The sequence below is a fragment of the Orycteropus afer genome, unplaced genomic scaffold (assembly GCF_000298275.1).
Source record: "Orycteropus afer afer isolate SDZICR_OR568_19922 unplaced genomic scaffold, OryAfe1.0 scaffold00120, whole genome shotgun sequence".
Classification (NCBI taxonomy): Eukaryota; Metazoa; Chordata; class Mammalia; order Tubulidentata; family Orycteropodidae; genus Orycteropus; species Orycteropus afer.
The window spans coordinates 8,398,262-8,419,564 of NW_006921707.1; positions in this window are offsets into that span (position 1 = coordinate 8,398,262).

Genomic DNA, 21,303 nt, shown 5'->3' on the forward strand with positions numbered 1-21,303 from the left:
CCTTGTTTCAGTGCCTATGCTTAAACTGCCCCCTGGCTGAACACTCTTCTCTTTGGCTTCCTGGGTTCGGGAGTGTATTAAACAAATATACCACTTTTCTGGAAGTCAGAATTTAATTATAACCTATTTTGTCTTAAACCTGGAAGGAAGTGATAAAGAATTCTGAGCAGCGAAGAGTTGCACTCTAGTGCAAGCATTTGTTTTTATGAGAGACATCTTAATAGAAGTCCTCACTGTTTGAAAAATAGGCAGCAAATATGTTTTGTTGTTGTTAAGTGCTGTTGAGTTGGTTTTCAACTCATAGCTATCTTACATAAAAGGCAGAACTGCCCCGTAAGGTTTCTTTCTTTCTTCTTCTTCTTCTTTTTTTTTTTTTTTTTAATTTTTTATTATGATGTGTGTGCATACTTACAAAGCAGATTCGTTTTACACACAAGCAGTCATGTGTATTTGGTTTCACAGCCCAATTACAATCTCTAACCATAAAGAGTTCTCTTCCCATCCCCTCCCTGTGACTATCCCTTCCTTGTGCCCTTCATATCGATGCATTGTTATTAGTTGCCATTATGTTGTTCCCTCTATGCAAATGCTGCCCTTCTGATGTTCCATAGTTGATTGATTTAGGGGCTGCATCTTCCTAGGGTAGGTGGGTGCATCTTCCTGGTACCTGTTCTGCCTATACGTCTTTCTACTCTTCAGCTGAGAGCTAATCAATGGAAGTGAATGAATTCCATGGCCTGAAGGATAACCTGGGGCCACACTCTCGAGGGCTCCACCAACCTCTATACACAAGTAATTCTGGTCATTTTTGAATTTCGTTCCACATTTTTCCTTCACTCTGTCCAGGATCCCTAATTTTGATTCCTTTTTGAGTGGTTGTCATCGATAGCTGGGGACCATCTAGTTATGGTCTCAGGGTTGTGAAAGCTGAGGTCCTCTTGTCGCATCATATCTTTGGAGTAATTGTTTCCAAATAATTTTTATTTTCTTCACTCTTTTTTTTTTTTGCTCCAGGTGAGAGGAAAATACTTGCAACTTAGATGGTCACTCAAAGGCAAATTCTTTTAAGCTTCTAAGACCTAGTTGCTACTTACCAAAGTAAGATGTAGAACAAGATTTTTATGTACTTCCATAGGGTTTCTTAAGGCTGTGATCTTTATGGGAGCAGACTCCCAGGTCTTTCTCCCACAGAACGGCTGGGTGGATTCAAACTGTCAACCTTTTGGTTGTAAGTAAGCAGCCAAGTGCTTAACAATTGTGCCACCACAGCTCCTTAGTAAATACGGTTAGAAAGTTGAAAAAATAGCAAATAGCAGGGAAAACAGAGAGAATGCAAAAAGATGACAGAAAAGCTGTAAGAGCCCAACCACCAGTGGTCATTTAGTATAGGAACAAACAAACTTACACCCCTTAGTCTTTGTTCCGTAGAACTTTATAATATCTCAGCACTACTGTTTAAATCCATAGATTTAAGCAGTGAAATTAGTTTTACAATATTCTTTATTTAAGTAATGAAACTGTGATGTAATAGATTTAAAAAATGTATTTAAAATGCAAAAATAATTCTTTCAGGCAATGGCTTCTGTTATTTTTAACAGTCACATCTTTGGAATGCCTGATTTTTCTTTTTTTAAAATTTTTATTGTGATTTGGGTGAAAGTTTACAGAGCAAATTCATTTTCCATACAGCATTTCATACACATTTTGTTTCATGACATTGGCTGCAATTCGCCACAGTGTAACAGCTCTCTTCCCACTTCCTCCCTATAGTTACCTCTTCCCTGTGTCTTTCCCTTCCATGCAGTCCTCCCCACCCCCTACCCCAGCTGTCTCCCTGTGCAAACACTGCCATTCTGTTCTCCCACAGTTGATTGATCCCTCCAAGGAGTGTATCCACCTGATGTAAATGTTCACCACATATGCTTGTTTATTATTTGGCTGCAAGCCACAGGAGTGAGTTCAGTTCCAGACCTGAAGGGTAACTAGGGGCTATAGTCTTGGGGGTCTCATCAGGAATGTCTTATTATTATATTTTTTTATTGTTGTGATTTAGGTGCAAATTTACAAAGCAAATTGGTTTTGCTCTCAGTAGTTCATGCACATTTGATTTCACGGCCCAGTTACAATCCCCAGCCATAAAAAACTCTCCTCCCTGTGACTGTCCCCTCCTCATGCCCTTCTTATCTATGCATTCCTGTCTGTACAGCTTTTCCTCTATGTGAATGCTGCCCCTGTGATGTCTCATGGCTGATTGCTCTAAGGGGTGCATCTCCCTAGAGTAGGTGGGTGCATCTCCCTGAGGTAGGTATTCTGCTTGTAGGTCTTTCTACTGTTGGGCTGAGAGCCAGATTGCCTTATTTTTAATGATAGCATTAAAGGAGAGGTTAATGTATTTGTTTAGTAATTCCTGAAAACTGCCAGAATATGATGACATTGGTCATTCTGACACTTAAAATGCTATGCAGTATGACTTGTTCTGCTTTTTAAAGAAAGCTGTGTTTTTCTGTATCTCCTCTCCCCTACCCTGTAGAATCCTTTTGGCCATAAGGTTGTGCTCCTGGCTCCATTCCTGAGGGTCTCTTTCCCAGTTGTCTTACTACCCAGGAGAAGTATTGTGTGCATGCTGTGATTGAGCACATGCATGTGTTGATGCACAGCCCCTTCATCCAAAGTCTACTCTCTTGGTTCCCTTACCTCCCTTTTGCTTAGCATCTATAGAGTATTAAAGAATGTAGTCAAGAGAGTTCAGACTATCCCCTGATAGGGATTCCATTGGATATCTGATGGGAGAATCCTTCCTGCCCCTTGACTAAAGCTCTTTTTAGGGCTGCAACAATGTGTCCTAAAGGATATTGACTGGTTCGATCAACACTTATTGGACCTGATTAAAATCCCCCCTCACCTTTATTTTTTTCAGATTATGTTGCAGACATTTTTTTTTTTTTAAAAGAATGTTGTTTTATTATTCCAACAAAATGTTGATTTACCAGAATATGAAATGAATGACAGAGAATACTGGATGTGCAACCATTATGTATCTGCTATGAATTTAAGTTGTTGACAGACATCAACTGTGACAATACTGTGCCACAGTTTTCTTTCTTCTTTGCAGCTGAGGTTCAGAGATATGAATTACACTTGATTGCACGATATCTCCTCATAGAAATTATAAGGAAAATGGCATGCCCTAACAGTGCTTATTTACACAGAACACCCTAGTTCGTTGTTTCCCCTCTGGCTTTTCTTAAACAAGCAATTTATTCTCAACAGTTTCAAATTTAAAATCAATATTTCTAATAAAATAGTTTTACACTTTTCATCTTTATGTATAGACATGTATTGGAAGAGAATCCAAATGAATTTAAACAATAAAGATGAGGTTGTCAATAAAAAACATCTAGACAGGTCTATGAAAGCTAAATATTTCTGTTTCTCTTTCAACAAAAAAAATGAATATGAATGGACAATTAACCTAAGTTTTCATTCATTCAGTATATCTTAAGTAGTAAAATTGGTTTCAGGGAAAGCAAATTGATTGTTCCTCAATTAAGAAATGCATTTGATATGCTGAAAATATAAATAGCTTGCTCTTTTAAAATAAATACTGAGTGAATCTTTTCATTGATGATATGCTTCAGGAGAACACATATAGAGAAAATTTATTTGGGAGTCCAGTGATCTAAAGCTTTGTTGAAGTTTCTCAAATTGCTTATATTGAGATACTATCTAATTTATTCTTCAATAAATTGAGGAGGAAGGGGTTAAGTTTTTCAAAACATGTAAAGTTGCACATAATGTAGGCAATACACATTTACAGTATTATAGAAAATTCTGAAACCATAAATAAGTAAATGAAGAGAATAAAGATCACAAATAAGTAAATGAAGAAAACAAAAATCACGGAGAAATATCATTTAATATGTAATATTTTGCTTTGTGAATTTTAGACTATTACTTGTATGTGTGTTTACAAAAAAACATCATGCTACTTATTTTTATTTTAATTATTTTGTAGTGAGTTAGTAATGCATTCTTGCAATACATTAATGAAAACATCTACTAAGGTACACAACTGTGAAATCTAGCTTTCATTCATGTTTCTGTCTTTCCTATTGTATGTGCCCTAGTTATAACCACTTTTATTAGTTTTTTATGTATCTTTCCCTTGTCTCTTTATGCAGCAATGCATAAAGAGACAACATATGCATCAAATATGAATGCATATTCTTATTTCCTTTCTTTCATACAAAAATAGCATGGTATATTATGCTATTCTGCACCCTTTTTTTTTTTTTTCCTCTGAGCAGTATATCCTGGGTATGTATATACAACTAACTATATATTATCCTCCTTCCTCCATCCCTCTTCTTTTCCTCCTCTTCCTCTTCCTCCTCCTTCTGTGTTTTCTTCTTCTTTATGCTTAAAATTGCATAATATTGCATTGTGTAGATGTACCACAGTTTACCTGACAAGTTCTCTATCAGTGGACACATGAATCGTTTCTAATCTTTGGTTTTCATTAAAATGCTGTAAAGGAAAACTGTATGTGTGCACAATTTCATACTTCTGCAGATATAGCTACAATATATATTTATATTAGACTAAAACCAAAACAGTACAAATCCATGGCCTTTGCTACAGTACTATTGGAAACAGAAAGCAAATTGCCCCTTTCATAAAATGGAAGAGATTAGGAAGTCATAATAACTAAACAGAATAATGAAAAACTTCCAGCCCAGCGATGTTCAAAGGGTGGCCCATAGACCACTAGGGATCTCCAGAAGCCTTTGGGCAATGGACAAGGCCAAAACTATTTTCATAATGATCCCAACACCTTATTTGCCTTTCTTTCTGAGTTGACATTTATATCAATGGTCCAAAAGCCATAGTAGGTAAAATTCTTGGCATCCCATTTGGGAATTTGTTGAGTTTCTGATGTTAATGATACATGATTAATATAGAGAGTCTCTTGAGTCAATCTCTTTTGAGATTAAATAAGGAAGCTAGGAAGCAGAGCTGGGGTAAGATAGATGCCGAGACCCATGGAGATCTCCAAGGAACCAGGAAGCAGAAGATTAAGAGACAAGTACCTCCCTCCAGGGCTAACAGAAAGAGAAGGCCTTCCCCTAGAGCTGGTGCTCTTAATCCAGACTTCTAGCCTCATAAACCCACCACATGTCTTTCAATATTTTGTACTGTGGTGACTTGCTTGTTGCTATGAGGTTGGAGGCTATGCCATTGATATTTCAAATACCTACAGGGTCATCCATGGTGGACAGGTTTCATGGAGCTTCCAGACTAAGACAGACTGGGAAGAAGGATGAGACCATCAACTTCTGAAAAAAAATTAGCCAGTAAAAACCTTATGAGTAGATATATAACTGGAAAACTTTATGAATAGCCCTGAAACATTTTCTGATATAGTACTGGAAGATGAGCCCCTCAGGTTGGAAGGCACTCAAAATATGGCAGGTGGATATGAATGAGGTGTATAGAATAAAGCTTTCAAGAACTGCATTTGCTGATGGGACATGACTCAAAATGGGCAGAGAAAGCTTCAAACATCCATCAATAATCAGAACATGGAATGTACAAAGTGAGAATGTAGGAAAATTGGAAGGTGTCCAAAACAAAATAGAAGACATAAAGTTCAGTATCTTAGGCATTAGTGAGCTGAAATGGACTGGTTATGGCTATTTTGCATCAGACAATCATATGGTCTACTATGCCAGGAATTAAAAACTGAAGAGGAATGGCATCACATTCATTATCAAAAAGAATGTTTCAAGATCTATCCTGAAGTACAATGCTGTCAGTGATAGGATAATATCCATATACTTACAAGGAAGACCAGCTAATACAACTACTATTCAAATTTATGCACCAATCACTAAAGCCAAAGATGAAGAAATTGAAGTGTTTTTTTTTTTTTTTTTTTTACCAGCTTCTGCAGTCTAAAATTGACCAAATATGCAATCAAGAAGTATTGATTATTGCTGGTGATTGGAATGTGAAAGTTGGAAATAAAGAATCAATTATTGGTAGTTGGAAAATATGGCCTTAGTGATAAAAATGATGTTGGTGATCCCATGACAGAATTTTTCCAGACCAATGACTTATTCATTGCAAATACCTCTTTTCAACAACATAAATGGAGATTGTACATGTGGACCTCACCAGATGGAATACACAGAAATCAAATCAACTACATCTGTGGAAAGAGGTGACGAAGAAGCTCAATGTCATCAGTCAAAACAAGGCCAGAAGCCGACTATGGAACAGAACATCAATTGCTTGTATGCAAGTTCAAGTTGAAGCTGAACAAAATTAAAATAAGTCTACAAGAACCAAAATATGACCTTGAGTATATTCTACCTAAATTTAGAGACCATTTGAAAATTAGATTTGAAGCATTGAATGTCAATGGCCGAAGACCAGACAAGTTGTGGGATAACATCAAGAACATCATAAATGAAGAAAACAAAAGATCATTAAAAAGACAGAAAAGGAAGACAAAATCAAAATGGATCTCAGAAAAGGCTCTGAAACTTGCTCTTCAACAGAGAGTATCTAAAGCAAATGGAAGAAATGACAAAGTAAAAGACCTGAACAGAAGATTTCAAAGAACAGCTTGAGAAGACAAAGTCAATTATTATAATGAAATGTGCAAAGACATAGAGTTAGAAAACCAAAAGGGAAGAACATGCTTGGCATTTCTCAAACTGAAAGAACTGAGGAAAAATTTCAAGACTTGAGTTGCAGTATTGAAGGATTCTATGGGCAACATACTGAATGATGCAGGAAACATCAGAAGAAGATGGAAGGAATACACAGAGTCACTGTACCAAAAAGAATTGGTTGATGTTCATCTATTTCAGGAGGGGGCATATGATCAAGAACCAATGGTATCGAAGGAAGAAGTTGAAGCTGCACTGAAGGAATTGGCGAAGAACAAGGCTCCAGGAATTGACTGAATACCCATTGTGATGTTTCAACAAATGATGTCGTGCTGGAGGCACTTACTCATCTAAGCCAAGAAATTTGGAAGACAGCTACCTGGCCAACTGACTGGAAGAGATCCATATTTGTACCTATTCCAAATACAGGTGAGCCAACAGAATGTGGAGATTCTCAAACAATATCATTAATGTCACATGCAGGCAAAATTTTGCTGAAGATAATTCATAAATGGTTGAAGCGTTATATTGTTAGAAATGCAAGGTGATTCAGAGGAGGATGTGGAATGAGGGATATCATTGCTGATGTTAGATGGATCTTGGTTGACAGCAGTGAATTCCAGAAAGATGTTTACCTGTGTTTTATTGACTATGCAAAGGCATTCATCTGGGTGGGTCATAACAAATCGTGGATAACATTGTGGAAAATGAGAATTCCAGAACACTTAATTTTGCTCATGAGGAAGAAGTATATAGACCAAGAGGCATATGCTCAAACAGAACAAGGGAAGCCTGTGTGGTTTAAAATCAGGAAAGGTATTCATCAAAACTGTATTCCTTCACCATACTTATTGAATCTGTATGCTGAGCAAATAATCCAAGAAGCTGGACCGTATGAAGAAAAACACAGCATCGGGATTGGAGGAAGACTCATTAACAACTTGTGATATGCAGATGGCAAATCTTGTTTGCTGAAAGCAAAGAGAACTAGAAGCACTTACTCATGAAAATACAACATACACAGGCTTCAGAATGGATTATAAAAATCCTCACAAATGCACCAATAAGCAATATTATGATAAATGGAGGAAAGAGTGAAGTTGTCAAGGATTTCATTTTATTTGGATCCACAATCAATGCTCAAGAAATCAAATGATGTATTGTATTCATAAATCTGCTGCAAAAGACCTTTTTAAAGTGTTAAAAAGCAAAGATATCACTTCAAGACTGATGTGCCTGACCCAAGCCATGGTATTCTCAGTGGCCTCAAATATATGATAAAGCTGGATAATGAATGAGAAAGATCAAAGAAGAGTTGACACATCTAAATTATGGGTTGGTGAAGAATACTGAACATACCATGGACTGCCAGAAGAATGAACAAATCTGTCTTGGAAGAAGTACAGCCAGAATGCTCCTTAGAAGAGAGGATGATGACAAGACTTTGTCTCACATACTTGGAAATGTTATTAGGAGGGACCAGTCCCCGGCAAAGGACATCAAGCTTGGTAACTCAGGGGGTCAATGAAAAAGAGACTCTCAATGAGATGGACTGACATAGTGGCTGCAACAGTGGGCTGAAATAACAGTAATGATTGTGAGGATGGCACAGGGCAGGACATTGTTTTGTTCTTTGGTACATAGGCTCTCTATGCGTCAGAACTGACTCGAAGGCACCTAACAACAACAAAAACTCTTTGGGCTTATCAATAATTTGTAAGCGTATAAGGGGATTTTTGAGTTAAAAAGCTTGAGAAGTATTATGCCAGTTACTCTGTAAGGGCTGGATAATTTGAAAATAGCTGAAGTCCAGAAATTTTATGGCAATCATTCATTAAAACCAAAACCAAACCCACTGCCTTTGAGTCAATTCTGACTCATAGTGACCCTATAGGATAGAGTAGAACTGCCACATAGAATTTCCAAGGCTGTAAATCTTTATAGAAGCAGACTGCCTCATCTTTCTCCAGTGGAGCAACTAGTAGGTTCTAACAGCTGCCGAAAGCTTTACCCACTGCACTAGCAGAGCTTTAAATTTTAAATGTGTATGTTCTATTATGAGTTAATAATCACCTCTCCCTTTTCCACAGGTTTGCTGTACAGTAGTACACAAACTGAGCTAAACTACTGTAAAAAAATTTTGTTTTGGTCTTTTCTTCTTCTTTCTCTTTTTCACCATTTTGCTTATGTCAATGCCTTTTACGTCTGGAATAACATTGCTTTTATTCTTTCAGTCAGAATCAAACATGAAGCCCATTCTTTCCAAATACATTCTGAAGCAGCACTATGCCAATGGGAATGAGATTTAGATATGAGTGATGGTGCAGAAGAGGATACTATGAAGTGCTACAAATGGCAATGGGTTACAGATGATAATATGTCATCTTTCTAAATAACAGCAAGAAAAATCATAAGATGATTCACTGAGTACCTTTCTATTCTATCCCTATGTTTTTTTGTTACATTTCTGTCCTGGAAGAAGTATAGCCAGAATGCTCCTTAGAAGTCTCACCTACTTTGGTCATGTTGTCAGAAGGGACCATGCTTGGTAAAGTGGAGGGTCAGTGAAAATGGGGAAGACCCTCAACAAGATGGACTGACACAGTGGCTACACTGATGGGCTGAAGCATAGCAATGATTGTGAGAATGGCATAGGACCAGGTAGTGTTTTGTTCTGTTATACATAGGGTTGCTATGAGTTGGAGCTAACTCAACAGCATCGAACAACAACAGAATGTTTTTTGTACCCAGGCAAGTTAAGTTTTGGGAAAAAGAATTTGTGTATGCATTTATATCGCTGAGCTGAGTCCCTGGGTGGTGCAATTTGTTAAGTGCTCAAGTACTAACTGAAAGTTTGATGACTTTGGGTGGCATCTTAGAAGAAACTCCTGGTGATTTACTTTGGAATGATCACAGCCATTGAAAACCCTATGGAATGCAGTTCTACTCTGTGGTGCTTAAGTTTGTGTGTCCACGTGGCTGGGCCTGGTTGAGTGGCTGGGCAGCTGGTGGTAGTTATTCTCCATGATGAGACTGGCAATCAATTCCATGATAGGATTTACCACAAGCAGCTGAGTAGCTGCTTTAAGGATGTGGGCTGCTTACCATATATAAGAAGCAGCTTTGGGAATGGTCTCTAGCTTATGTCACGTTTGAACCCAGCATGTAGCCGAGTCATTGTTCAGCAGCCCGGCATACTCTGCCGATCTTGGGACTTTTAATGGACTTGAATTAATGGCCTGCCTTGTGGTTTGGTAATATAAGGACTGTGACTTATTACTTGTCAACCTTGGGCTTCTCAGCCTCAGCCGCCAGCAGCTGAATGAAGAAAAGCCTCCAGCTTAGGTGGGCTGGGAGCAGGAGGCAGAGCTGAAGCTCAAGGTTGAGGGGCTTTCACCCAGCCCCTAGAGCCTGACACTTTGAACTTGGACTTAAAGCCTCCAAACTCTAGAATAAACTCCTGTTTGTTCAAGCCATCCCATTCGTGGTATATTCTTGTCAGAGCAGCACAGAGGTGACCAAAACATATTTGCCATGAGTTAGAATTGACTCCAATGACAACTGGTTGGTTGGTTGGTTGATTTTTATATGGATATGGGATAAGGTTTTGTCCAGCAAAGATAAATGTTTGGAAAATGGCTTTGCTTTTAAGTATGCACTGTAGTGCATACATGTTAATGTCGGACAAAAAACCCCAAAAAACCAAACTCACTGCCATAGAGTTGATCCAGACCCATAGTGACCCTCCTTTGGGTTTCCGAGGTAGTAAATCTTTACAGAAGTAGATTGACCAGTCTTCCTCCCACGGAGTGGAAGTGGAAGTGGTGGGTTTGAACTGCCAGCCTTCTGGTTAGCAGTCAAATGCCTTAGGCGCTATGCCATCAGAGCTCCAGTATTTGGCCAAAATTGTGGCTTTGGCTTAGGCCATGGATTTTGTAAGGCCAAGTAGCCAACTGTTTACTTCAACTGTCATCCTTAATCTTTTATTGCAACAATAATGTGACTGTATAAGTTACTATCCTATTGAATCAGCATAATAATGTCGCCAACATCAACAGGGCATATAATTCAGATTTATTGATATTATCTGAATGTTGATTTCCAAATATAGTTATGCATTGTATATGTCAAAGAAAAATGAGAGACTTCTAAAATATGTTCCTCTACCAACTTCAGTTGAAAGAGTGCATCTATTTGTCACAGATGAGCTATGTAGTGAACACAGGAGCAATCAAGCCAGTGATAATGCTTAGAATTTATTGTTCCTATATTATGTCAGGGAGCTCTGGTGGTGTAGTGTCTAGGAATTCTTGTGGTGCAGTGGTTAGAAGTATTTTGCTGCTAGCCAAATCAGAATGGACTCTATGGCAGTTTTGTTTGTTGTTGTTATGTGCCGTTGAGTTGTCTTCGACTCATAGCGACCCCAAGTACAACAGAATGAAACACTGCCTGGTCCTGTGCCAGCCTCAGTATCCCTACTATACCTGAGCCCATTGCTGCAGCCACCATATCTGTCCATCTCGTGGAGGGCCTTCCCCTCTTTCATTGACCCTGTACTTTACCAAGCATGACATCTTTTCTCCAGAGAATGGTCTCTTCTGACAAAATAACCAAAGTAGGTGAGATGAAGTCTGGCCAGTCTTTCTTCCAAGGAGCATTCCGGCTGCACTTCCTCCAGGATAGATTTATTAGTCCTTTTAGCAGTCCACTATAATTTCAGCATTCTTCGCCAACACCACAACTCAAAAGCATCAACTCTTCTTTGATCTTCCTTATTCATTGTCCAGCTCTCACATGTACATGAGGCGATTGAACATACCCTGGCTTTGGTTAGGTGCATCCTAGTCTTCAAGGAGTTATCTTTGCTCTTCACTGCTTGAAAGAGGTCTTTTGTAGCAGATTTGCCCAATGCAATATGTCTTTTGATGTCTTGACTGCTGCTGCCATTGGTATTGATTGTCGAACCAAGTAATATGAAGACTTTGACAACTACAATCTTTTCTTGATCTATAGTAATGCTGCTTATTGGTCCAGTTGTGAGGATTTTTGTTTTCTTTATGTTGAGGTGTAATCCATACTGTAGACTGTAGTCTTTAATTTTCATCAGTAAGTGCTCTAAGTCATCCTCACTTTCAGCAAGCAAAACTGTGTTGTCTGCATATTGCTGGTTGTTAACAAGCCTTCCTCCAATCACGCTCTTCTTCATATAGTCCAGCTTCTTGGATTATTTACTTAGCTTACAAGTTGAATAAGTATGGTGAAAGGATACAACCCTGATGTACTTCCTTCCTGATTTTAAACCATGCGGTATCCCCTTGCTGTGTTCGAAAGTCAGCCTCCTGGTGTATGTACTGTTTCCTCATGAGTATAATTAAGTGTTCTGGAATTCCCATTCTTCTCAAAGTTATCCATAATTTGTTATGTTCCACATAATCGAATGCCTTTGCGTAGTCAATAAAACACAAGTAAACATCTTTCTGGTATTCTTTGCTTTGAGCCAAGATCCATCTGACATCAGCTATGATGTCCCTTGCTCCACGTCCCCTTCTGAATCCAGCCTGCATTTCTGAAGTTCTCTGTCAATATACTGCTGCAACTGTCTTTGAATTATCTTCAGTAAGATTTTACTTGCGTGTGATAACAATGATATTGTTTGATAATTTCCAAATTCTGTGGGATCACCTTTCTTTAGTACAGGTACAAATATGGATCTCTTCCAGTCAGTTGGCCAGGTAGCTGTCTTCCAAATCTCTTGGCATACCTGAGTGAGTGCCTCCAGTGTGGGATCTGTTTGTTGAAACATCTTAATGGGTATTCTGTTAATTCTTGGAGCCTTGTTTTTTGCCAATTCCTTCAGTGCAGCTTTGAATTCTTCCTTCAATACCACTGGTTCTTGATCATATGCCACCTCCTGAAATGGATGATCATCTACCAATTCTTGTTAGTGTAGTGACTCTGTGTATGCCATCCATCTTCTTTTGATGTTTCCTGCATCATTCAATGTATTGCCCATGGAATCTTGCAATATTGCAATTTGAGGCTTATTTTTTTTCCTCAGTTCTTTCAGCTTGAGAAATGCCAAGCATGCTCTTCCTTTTTGGTTTTCTAACTCCAGCTGTTGGCACAGTTCATTATAACAATTGACTTTGTCTTCTTGAGCTACTCTTTGAAATGTTCTGTTCAGCTCTTTTATCCTGTCGATTCTCCCATTTGCTTTAGCTACTCTCCCTTCTAGGGCAAGTTTTAGAATCTCTCTGACATCCACTTTGGTCTTTTCTTCCTTTCCTGTCTTTTTAATGACTTTCTGCTTTCTTCATGGATGATGTTCTTGATGTCATCCCACAATTCTTCTGGCTTCTGGTTTTCAATCATTGGTTTATGTCATATCAAACTTAAAAAAAAAAAAGTAGTAGAAATTACCTGTTGAGTGACTTGCCAAGTTGAATCTTACATTTGATAAGTTCAGTCTATGCTGGTGAGATTAGACTTTGGTCTCGATCTTGGCTGATTATTGATTTTAACATTTGTTCATTTGGCATTAACTTGTAATTTGTGTTTGGTGTACTTCTACTTCATTAAAATAGTGTACAATAAATTAAAAAGGAAGTGTTCACAATACTACTAATCTATAAGTTAATGTTGAGAAAGCTATGATTTCAAAATTAAAATGTTTGTAAAAAATCATTTTTTACTTTTAAATATTACTTTATTAATTTTTGTTTATGTTTTTATATGCTGTATTTAGATTTATCCTTTTAATTAAATTAAAAGTGATGAGAACACTTTTAAGTAAGGTGATGAGAGTTACGAAACATTTAGCCTTATGGAGATTTTTTTTAAAAAAAGTTTTTATTGTGCTTTGGGCAAAAGTTTACAGAGCAGATTCATCTTCCATTCAACAGTTCATATACATTTTGTTTCATGAAAATGGTTACAGTCCTCACAATGTAATGGTTCTTTCCCTACTTCCTCCCTCTGGTTACTTTTTCCCCCAGTGTCCTTCTTTCCAATTCATTCCTGCCTCCCGAGCTTTCTCCATGCACAAATGCTGCTATTCTGATCTCCCATGGTTGAGTGTTCTGCGCCCACATCCCTGGTGTAATTGTTCACCTCATAGGGTTGTCTATTGTTTGGCTGAAAGTTAAGCCATGGGAATGAGTTCAATTTCAGGCCTAGAGTGTGACTAGGGGCCAGGTTTATAATAAATCTTTGCAGGTTTTTTTTTTTTTTAAATTTTTATTGTGATTTGGGTACAAATTTACAGAGTAGGTTCATTGTACATTCAACAGTTCATACATATATTGTTTTATGGCACTGATTACAATTGCAACAATAAACAGCTCTCCTCCCATAATGTTTTGATTTTAGTATTAAAAATGGTTTTGTTACCCCCTTTTCTTTCCTTTCCTTCAATAGTTGTCTTGACCATTTTTAAGTTTTGCTTTTAATTCTAAAATTGGATCAGCAAATTATTTCAAAATTCTGTTGTGATTTTTGTTTTATTTAAGTAAAGTTTACATACATAAGACACAAAGATATTAAATGTACAATTTGAGTTTTGAAAAATGTATAATCAAACAGAACCAATACCCAACTAAGACACAGATTATTTCTGTCATACCAGAAAATTTCTTTGTACCTCTTTCAGTCAATCTTCCTGAAGCAACCAACCATTGTTCTACTTCTATCACCATAGATTAATTTTATCTATTCTTGAATTTTGATAAACTAATTCATACAGTATGTACTCTTTTGTGTCTTGCTTTTTTCACTCAACACAAGGTTTTTGATATTCAGCCACGTGTTGTGTGCATTGCTGGTTCATTATTTTTTATAATTGAATAATATTTCATTGTAGGAATATACCACAATTTGTTAATCCATTTCTCTGTTGATGGTTACTTGGGTTGTTTTTATTTTTTGGCTATTTTATGGACAGCAATTTATAGTATGGGTGTATGTTTTCATTTCTTTTGGTAAATGCTTAAGATAGAATGCCATAAGGAATTGCTGAATGGTTTTCCAGGGTGGTTGTAACATTTTCCATTTACTCTAGAGACACATGAGACTTTCAGGTGATCCTTTTGTCAATCTTTTTGATTTTAGCCATTTTGTTCTTGTTATTTGCAGTTGAGTCAATTCTGACTCATGATGAACTCATATGCACAGAGAAGAACTTTTCCATAGGGTTTTCAAGGCTGTGGCCTTTTGGAAGCAGATCTCCTGGTCTGTTCCTTCAAGACACCTCTGGGTGAGTTTGAATTGTCAGTCTTTCTGCTAGTAGTCAAGCTGTTAACCATTTGCAACATGGAAGGACTCCTTAGCCATTTTAGTGTGTGTGAAGTAATATCTCATTGTGTTTGTAATGTGCATTATCATGATGACTAGTAATGTTGAGCACCTTTCCATGTGCTTATTGTTTGCTGAATATAATTAAAAAATGGTTGCAAGAGTATACTAACAGAAATGCAAGCTGCATTCAGAAGAGGATGTGGAAAGAGGGATATCATTACTGATGTCAGATGGGTCTTGGCAGTAAGCAAAAAATATCAGAAAGATGTATACTTCTGTTTTATTGACTATGCGAAAGCATTCGATTGTGTGGATCATAAATTATGGATGACATTGAGAAGAATAGGAATTCCACAACACCTAATTGTGCTCATGAGGAACCTGTACACAGACCAGAAGGCTGTTGTTCGAACAAAACAAGGGGATACTGCATGGTTTAAAATCAGGGAGGCAGTGCATCACCCTACTTATTTAACTTCTATGCTGAGCAAATAATCTGAGAAGCAGGACTATATGAAGAAGAATGTGGCATCAGGATTGGAGGAAGACTCATTAAGAGAAGGTGATATGCAGCTGGCACAGCACTGCTTGCTGCAAGTGAAGATGACTTGAAGCACTTACTGATGAAAATTAAAGACTATAGACTGCAGTATGGATTACACTTCACTATAAAGAAAATGAAAAGCCTCACAACTGGACCAATATAGCAGCATCACGATAAATGGAGAGAAGATTAAAGTTGTCAAATATTTCTCATTACTTGGTTCCACAATCAACACCAATGGAAGCAGCAGTCCAGAAGTCATATGATGTATTGCACTGGGCAAATCTTCTGCAGAAGACTTTAAAGTGCTGAAGAGCAAAGATGTCTCTTTGAAGATAAAGGTATACCTAACCCAAGCCATGATATTTGCAATTGCCTCATATGCATGTGATAACTGGACAATGAATGAGGAAGACTGAAGAAGAGTTGATGCTTTTGAATTGTGGTATTGGTGAAGAATACTGAAAGTATCACGGACTGCCAGAAGAACTAACAAATGTGTCCTGGAAGAAGTGTGTCTGGAATGCTGCTTGGAAGCAAGAATGGCCAGACTTTGTCTCACCTACTTTGGTCATGTTGTCAGAAGGGACCATTCTCTGGAGAAGGATATCATGCTTGGTAAAGTGGAGGGTCAATGAAAAAGAGGAAGGCCCTCAACGAGATGGATTGACACAGTGGCTGCCGTGATGGGCTGAAGTATAGCAAGGATTGTGAGGCTGGTACAGGACTAGGCAGTGTTTTGTTCTGTTGTACACAGGGTCGTTATGAGTCAGAGCCGACTCGATGGCACCTAACAACAACATTGCTCATCCAAAATGTTCATTTGTGAAGTGTCTGCTCAAGTCTTTTGCCTATTTTAAAACCTGGAATGTTTATCTCTTTATTATAGAGTTGTATGAGTTATTTCTATGTTCCAGATAGAAATTCTTTGTCATATATATATGTATTATGAATAAATCTCATGTGAATTGACTTTTACTTTTCTTAATTCATTAGTAGTGAGGGTTGTTCTGTAGACTAATTGTTTGTGTTTTTGTTTACCTGCAAATGTCTTTATTTCCACCACATGGGATATATTCAATGGACACGGAGGTGACAGTTTTTTTCTCCAACACTTTAAAAAGTCATTTCAATGACTCCATTGTTTCTGGTGAGACGTCTGTCTTTTTCTGTAACTACCTTAAAATTTGTGTTTGCTTTTAGTTGTCAGCACTTTAATGTGCCCACGTGTTGTCTTCTTTGTATTTATTTTGTTTGCTTTGCCATATATATAACTTGCACACTGATGTTTTTCACAATAATTTGTAAATTTTTGGCCCTTTATTTTTTCATAAGTTTCCCACTATCTTTTTTCTCCTGTCCATCTGGAACTCTAGTTATATAATATATGCTATCGTTAGCTGTTGTCTTTTGTTGTTGTTATGTGCCACTGAGTTGGACCCAACTCATAGCAACCACTCCTTGGATTTCTGAGGCAGGATCACTATGGAAGTAGATTGCCCCATCTTCCTTATACCATTTTATATTGTTTTACAGGTCACTGAGTCTGTTAATTTTTCTCTCTGTACTACTAAATAATTTCTATTGATTTACCACCAAGTTTACTATGTATTTCTTCTGTAGTCCTCAATATGCTATTAAGTCCATTCAGTAATTAATTTTTAAAAAAATACTGTCGTTTTTCAACTTTTTAAGAAAATAGTTTCTATTTCTCTGCTGAGATTTCTCATATGATTATCCATTATGGTTATTTTATCTTTATGCCCTTGAACAGATTTATAATATATACTTTAAGGCTCTTTTATGCTAAAGCTACATCTGGATCATCTCAGGTCTGTGTCTATTGAATGCTTTTGTTTTTTTTCTTGGTTAAGAGTCATATTTTCCTACTCATTTGTGTATCTGTTGTGATGCTACCAGAGCTCCCTTCTTATACGTAGTAATTTGCTATTGCATGCTGGATATTGTGAATGATATATTGTTGGCTGACTGGATTTTTTTTCCCCTTAAAGGCTGTTGTTTACTGTGCTGGAAGGCATAATACTGGCGGATTCTTTTGGCCCTATCAGATGTACTGTGATTTTTTTCCTATATTGCACTTATTTATAAAATTAAAAAAAAATCACTCATATATATTTTTACACACACTTATGTTCCTGAAGTTGAAAAATCTTAAGTCATTTGAAGATATTTGACTGATTGCTTTATTTTATTATTTATTACTTTGTCAATATGTTCTATTTCCTCAACTAATTGTGAGCCACAGGGATAGACTTGCATTTTATATCTCTTTGTAATCGTGGCATTTGACACACAGCTGTCAGTCAAAAGTTGTTATTTTTAAGGAAGATGAAGAATGCCATATTGTGGCTCTTTCTGCTTTTTTCAAGTACATCTTCCATAGCTAGTTTTACTCCACTTCTATGAGAGACATTCAAAAATGTCTCTTTGAAGACAAAGGTATACCTAACCCAAGCCGTGGTGTTTTCAACTGCCACATATGCATGTGATAGCTGGACAATGAATAAGGAAGACTGAAGAAGAGTTGATGCTTTTGAATTGACCACTAGGCATTTGACCACTAACCAGAAGGTTGGAAGCCACCACTTTGTGGAAGGAAGATGAGGCAATCTACTTCCTTAAAGATTATTTACCACCTCGGAAACCCAGTGGGGGTCGCTATGAGTTGGAATCAACTCGATGGCAGTGAATGTTTTGAGTATGACTGTTAGATGTTGAGTTTATTCATTCATTCACTCACTCATACATCCATTAATGTATTACTTCATCAGATATTTATTCAGAATATACTATATGCCAGTTCACATCTGAGTGCTATGGTTACAACAGTGAATGAGATGAAAAATGTCCACACCCTCATAAAACTTATGGTCTAGTGGGGAAGACCAATAATAAGGAAATAGGCAAGTAACTGTATAAGATAAAATTAGGTAGTATTCTATGAAGAAAAAGCACAAGAAAGGGATTAAAGAATAAAGGACACAGTGTGGTGATGTTGATATACATATACATGTTATATACATAATATTATAAAAATAAGATTATGAGAAAAAATCTCTGTGAAGAAATCATATTTGAGCAGAGACCTTGCTAAAGGGGCAGGGAGGTGGCATCTTCTGACCTCCTCTAATGCCACAAGAGGAAGACAGAATCACCATCAGCAGCCTAAGGCCTATTCTTATGAGACCAGGCATGCTGCCACCCTCCAGCCCTCTAACTAACCTTGACACGAACTGTTCCTCCCACGGCACCCACAACCTCTCTGCTGGGTTCAATACTTTGCTGCAGTGGCCATACGGAACTCACAGATAATGGGGTTTATGGGAACCAACAGGCTACAATTCAAGTTCAGGAATGCACTCAGAATACAGTTCTTCAATCAGGACAGTCTCCCCTCTGCTGTGTCCTTAGAGTCACCTCTCTGGCCTCTGCTTCCATGGACCAGATAAGCCTGCTGCTCTGTCTCATGCTTCTTGGTTCCACTGCCACTGTCTCTCAGCTGGGCATCTCTTTCAGCTGGCAGTCCCTCTCATCAGGGTGCTCTCTCAGCCAGCAGTGAGATTTCCTCTTTGACTCTAGGAGGGCTCATTTTAAGCCTGGAGGAGTGGCAAAACTAACCAATCCCAACATCAGCATTCTATACACCTCTAGAACATATACATTCCATTACATGTAATATAGAGAGAGTGAACTTTTCCAGAAGATTACTTTGTGCTACTCCGACAGAAATACCACAGGTGGATGACTTTAGCAATCAGGAATTTAAAAGCAGCTACTCAGGAGCTCTAGAAGCATAGTGGCTAAGACACTTGCCTGCTAACCAGACGGCTGGCGGTTCAAACCCACCAGCCACTCCTCGGAAGGAAGGTTGGGCAATCCTACTTCCGTAGTGATACTGCCTCGGAAACCCAAGGAGGGGTCGCTATGAGTCGGGTTCGACTCGACGGCACATAACAACAACAACAACACTCAGTTGCTCATGGCAAATTCCGCCAATGAGTTAATTGCCATTGTCATTATAGGAAATAACTACTACCAGCTGCCCAGCTAACTTGACACATATTTGCATGGTCCCACCCAGTAATCCAATGGGAGTTACAAAGACTATAGCTAGAAAAGCCATACCATGCAACTCACTACACTGCAGACCTCAAACTGGAGAACTTAAGTTAGTGTATATAAACATAATAAACAATATTGCTAACAGTAATATAGACAGAGAAGGTATCAATATTAGGTGTGTTCTCAAGGACATTAAAAAGGCTGCTTACCCTCACTAAGCTTCTGAAATCTCTGTCTCACCTTTGCATCTTAAGACTTTGATGCCTTAAAATGCAAATCCCTCAAGAGTTGTTAATTTAAACTCTTAGCTGCCAAATATATTCTGTGTGAATGTGTGTCAGAATTTTTTTAAAAAATGAAAATAATAGAACAAAAACATAAGGAGTGAGCATTGTGTGGTAGGTAAGAGCATTAACTGCCTGGGTTTCAAATCCTGGCTCTGTCACTTACTAGCTGTGTGACTTTGGTCAAATCCCTTAATCTTATGTCTCCATTTTCTCAACTTTAAAATGGAAATAATAATAATACCTACTTTAGTAGGTATTTGCACATTGCATTATTCAGCATTTTCATGACCTCTCTCAAAAGGAGGATTATCCATCTCTACTACATTGTGATACTGCCCCGGAAACCCAAGGAGGGGTGGCTATGAGTCGGAACCGACTCGACGGCACATAACAACAACAACAACAAACTACATTGTGAAGCTTGGCCAAGTCATGGTTTTAGATGTTTGCAATGTGAATGTAAGCGATGTATATAACTGATGAGCTGAAGCTTTAAGAGCTATTGCATGGTTCCATCATTCTCTCTTTGCTTTCTACCATGAGAATGGTGATGTCTCAAATAGGGGTTTCTTCTTTAGTCTGGATCCTGCAATAAAGAGGACGTGAAGCAGAGCCATTGCTAATCCACAGCCAATATAAAATGTAAGTGAGAAATGCAATTTGTTCCTGTGAGCCACTGGGATTTTGGGTCATTTCTGACTGTACTATTGCTTAGCCTAATCTGACTAATATAAATGAGTATTTATAAGTTATAACAGTCAAAAAATGTATATTAAATAAATAAATAAATAAACACCTACGTGCTTTAGGGAGTCTGACTGTTGAAGAGAGAATGTAATAGAATTAAATACCAAAAAACAAACTTTTCGACTACTTCCTGAACCTGCCGTCATCTGATGCTATGTTGTTGTTAGGTGCTCCTGAGTCAGCTCTGACTCATAGTGACCATATGTAGAACAGAATGAAACATTGTCTGGGCCTGCACCAGCCTCACAATCCTTGCTGTACTGGGGCCCATCGTGGCAGCCACTGTGTCAATCCATCTCATTGAGGGCCTTCCCCCTTTTCGTTACCCTGCACTTTAGCAAGCATGATATCCTTCTCCAGAGAATGGTCCCTTCTGACAACATGGCCAAAGTAGGTGAGACGAAGTCTGGCCATTCTTGCTTCCAAGGAGTATTCTGGCTACACTTCTTCCAGGACAGATTTGTTAGTTCTGCTGGCAGTCCATGGCACTTTCAGTATTCTTTGCCAATGCCACAACTTAAAAGCATCAACTCTTCTTCAGTCTTTCTTATTCATTGCCCAGCTTTCACATGCATATGAGGTGATTGAAAACACCATGGCTTCAGTTGTTGTGTTGTTGTTGTTTGCCATCGAGTCGGCCCCGACTCATAGCGACCCCTCCTTGGGTTTCCGA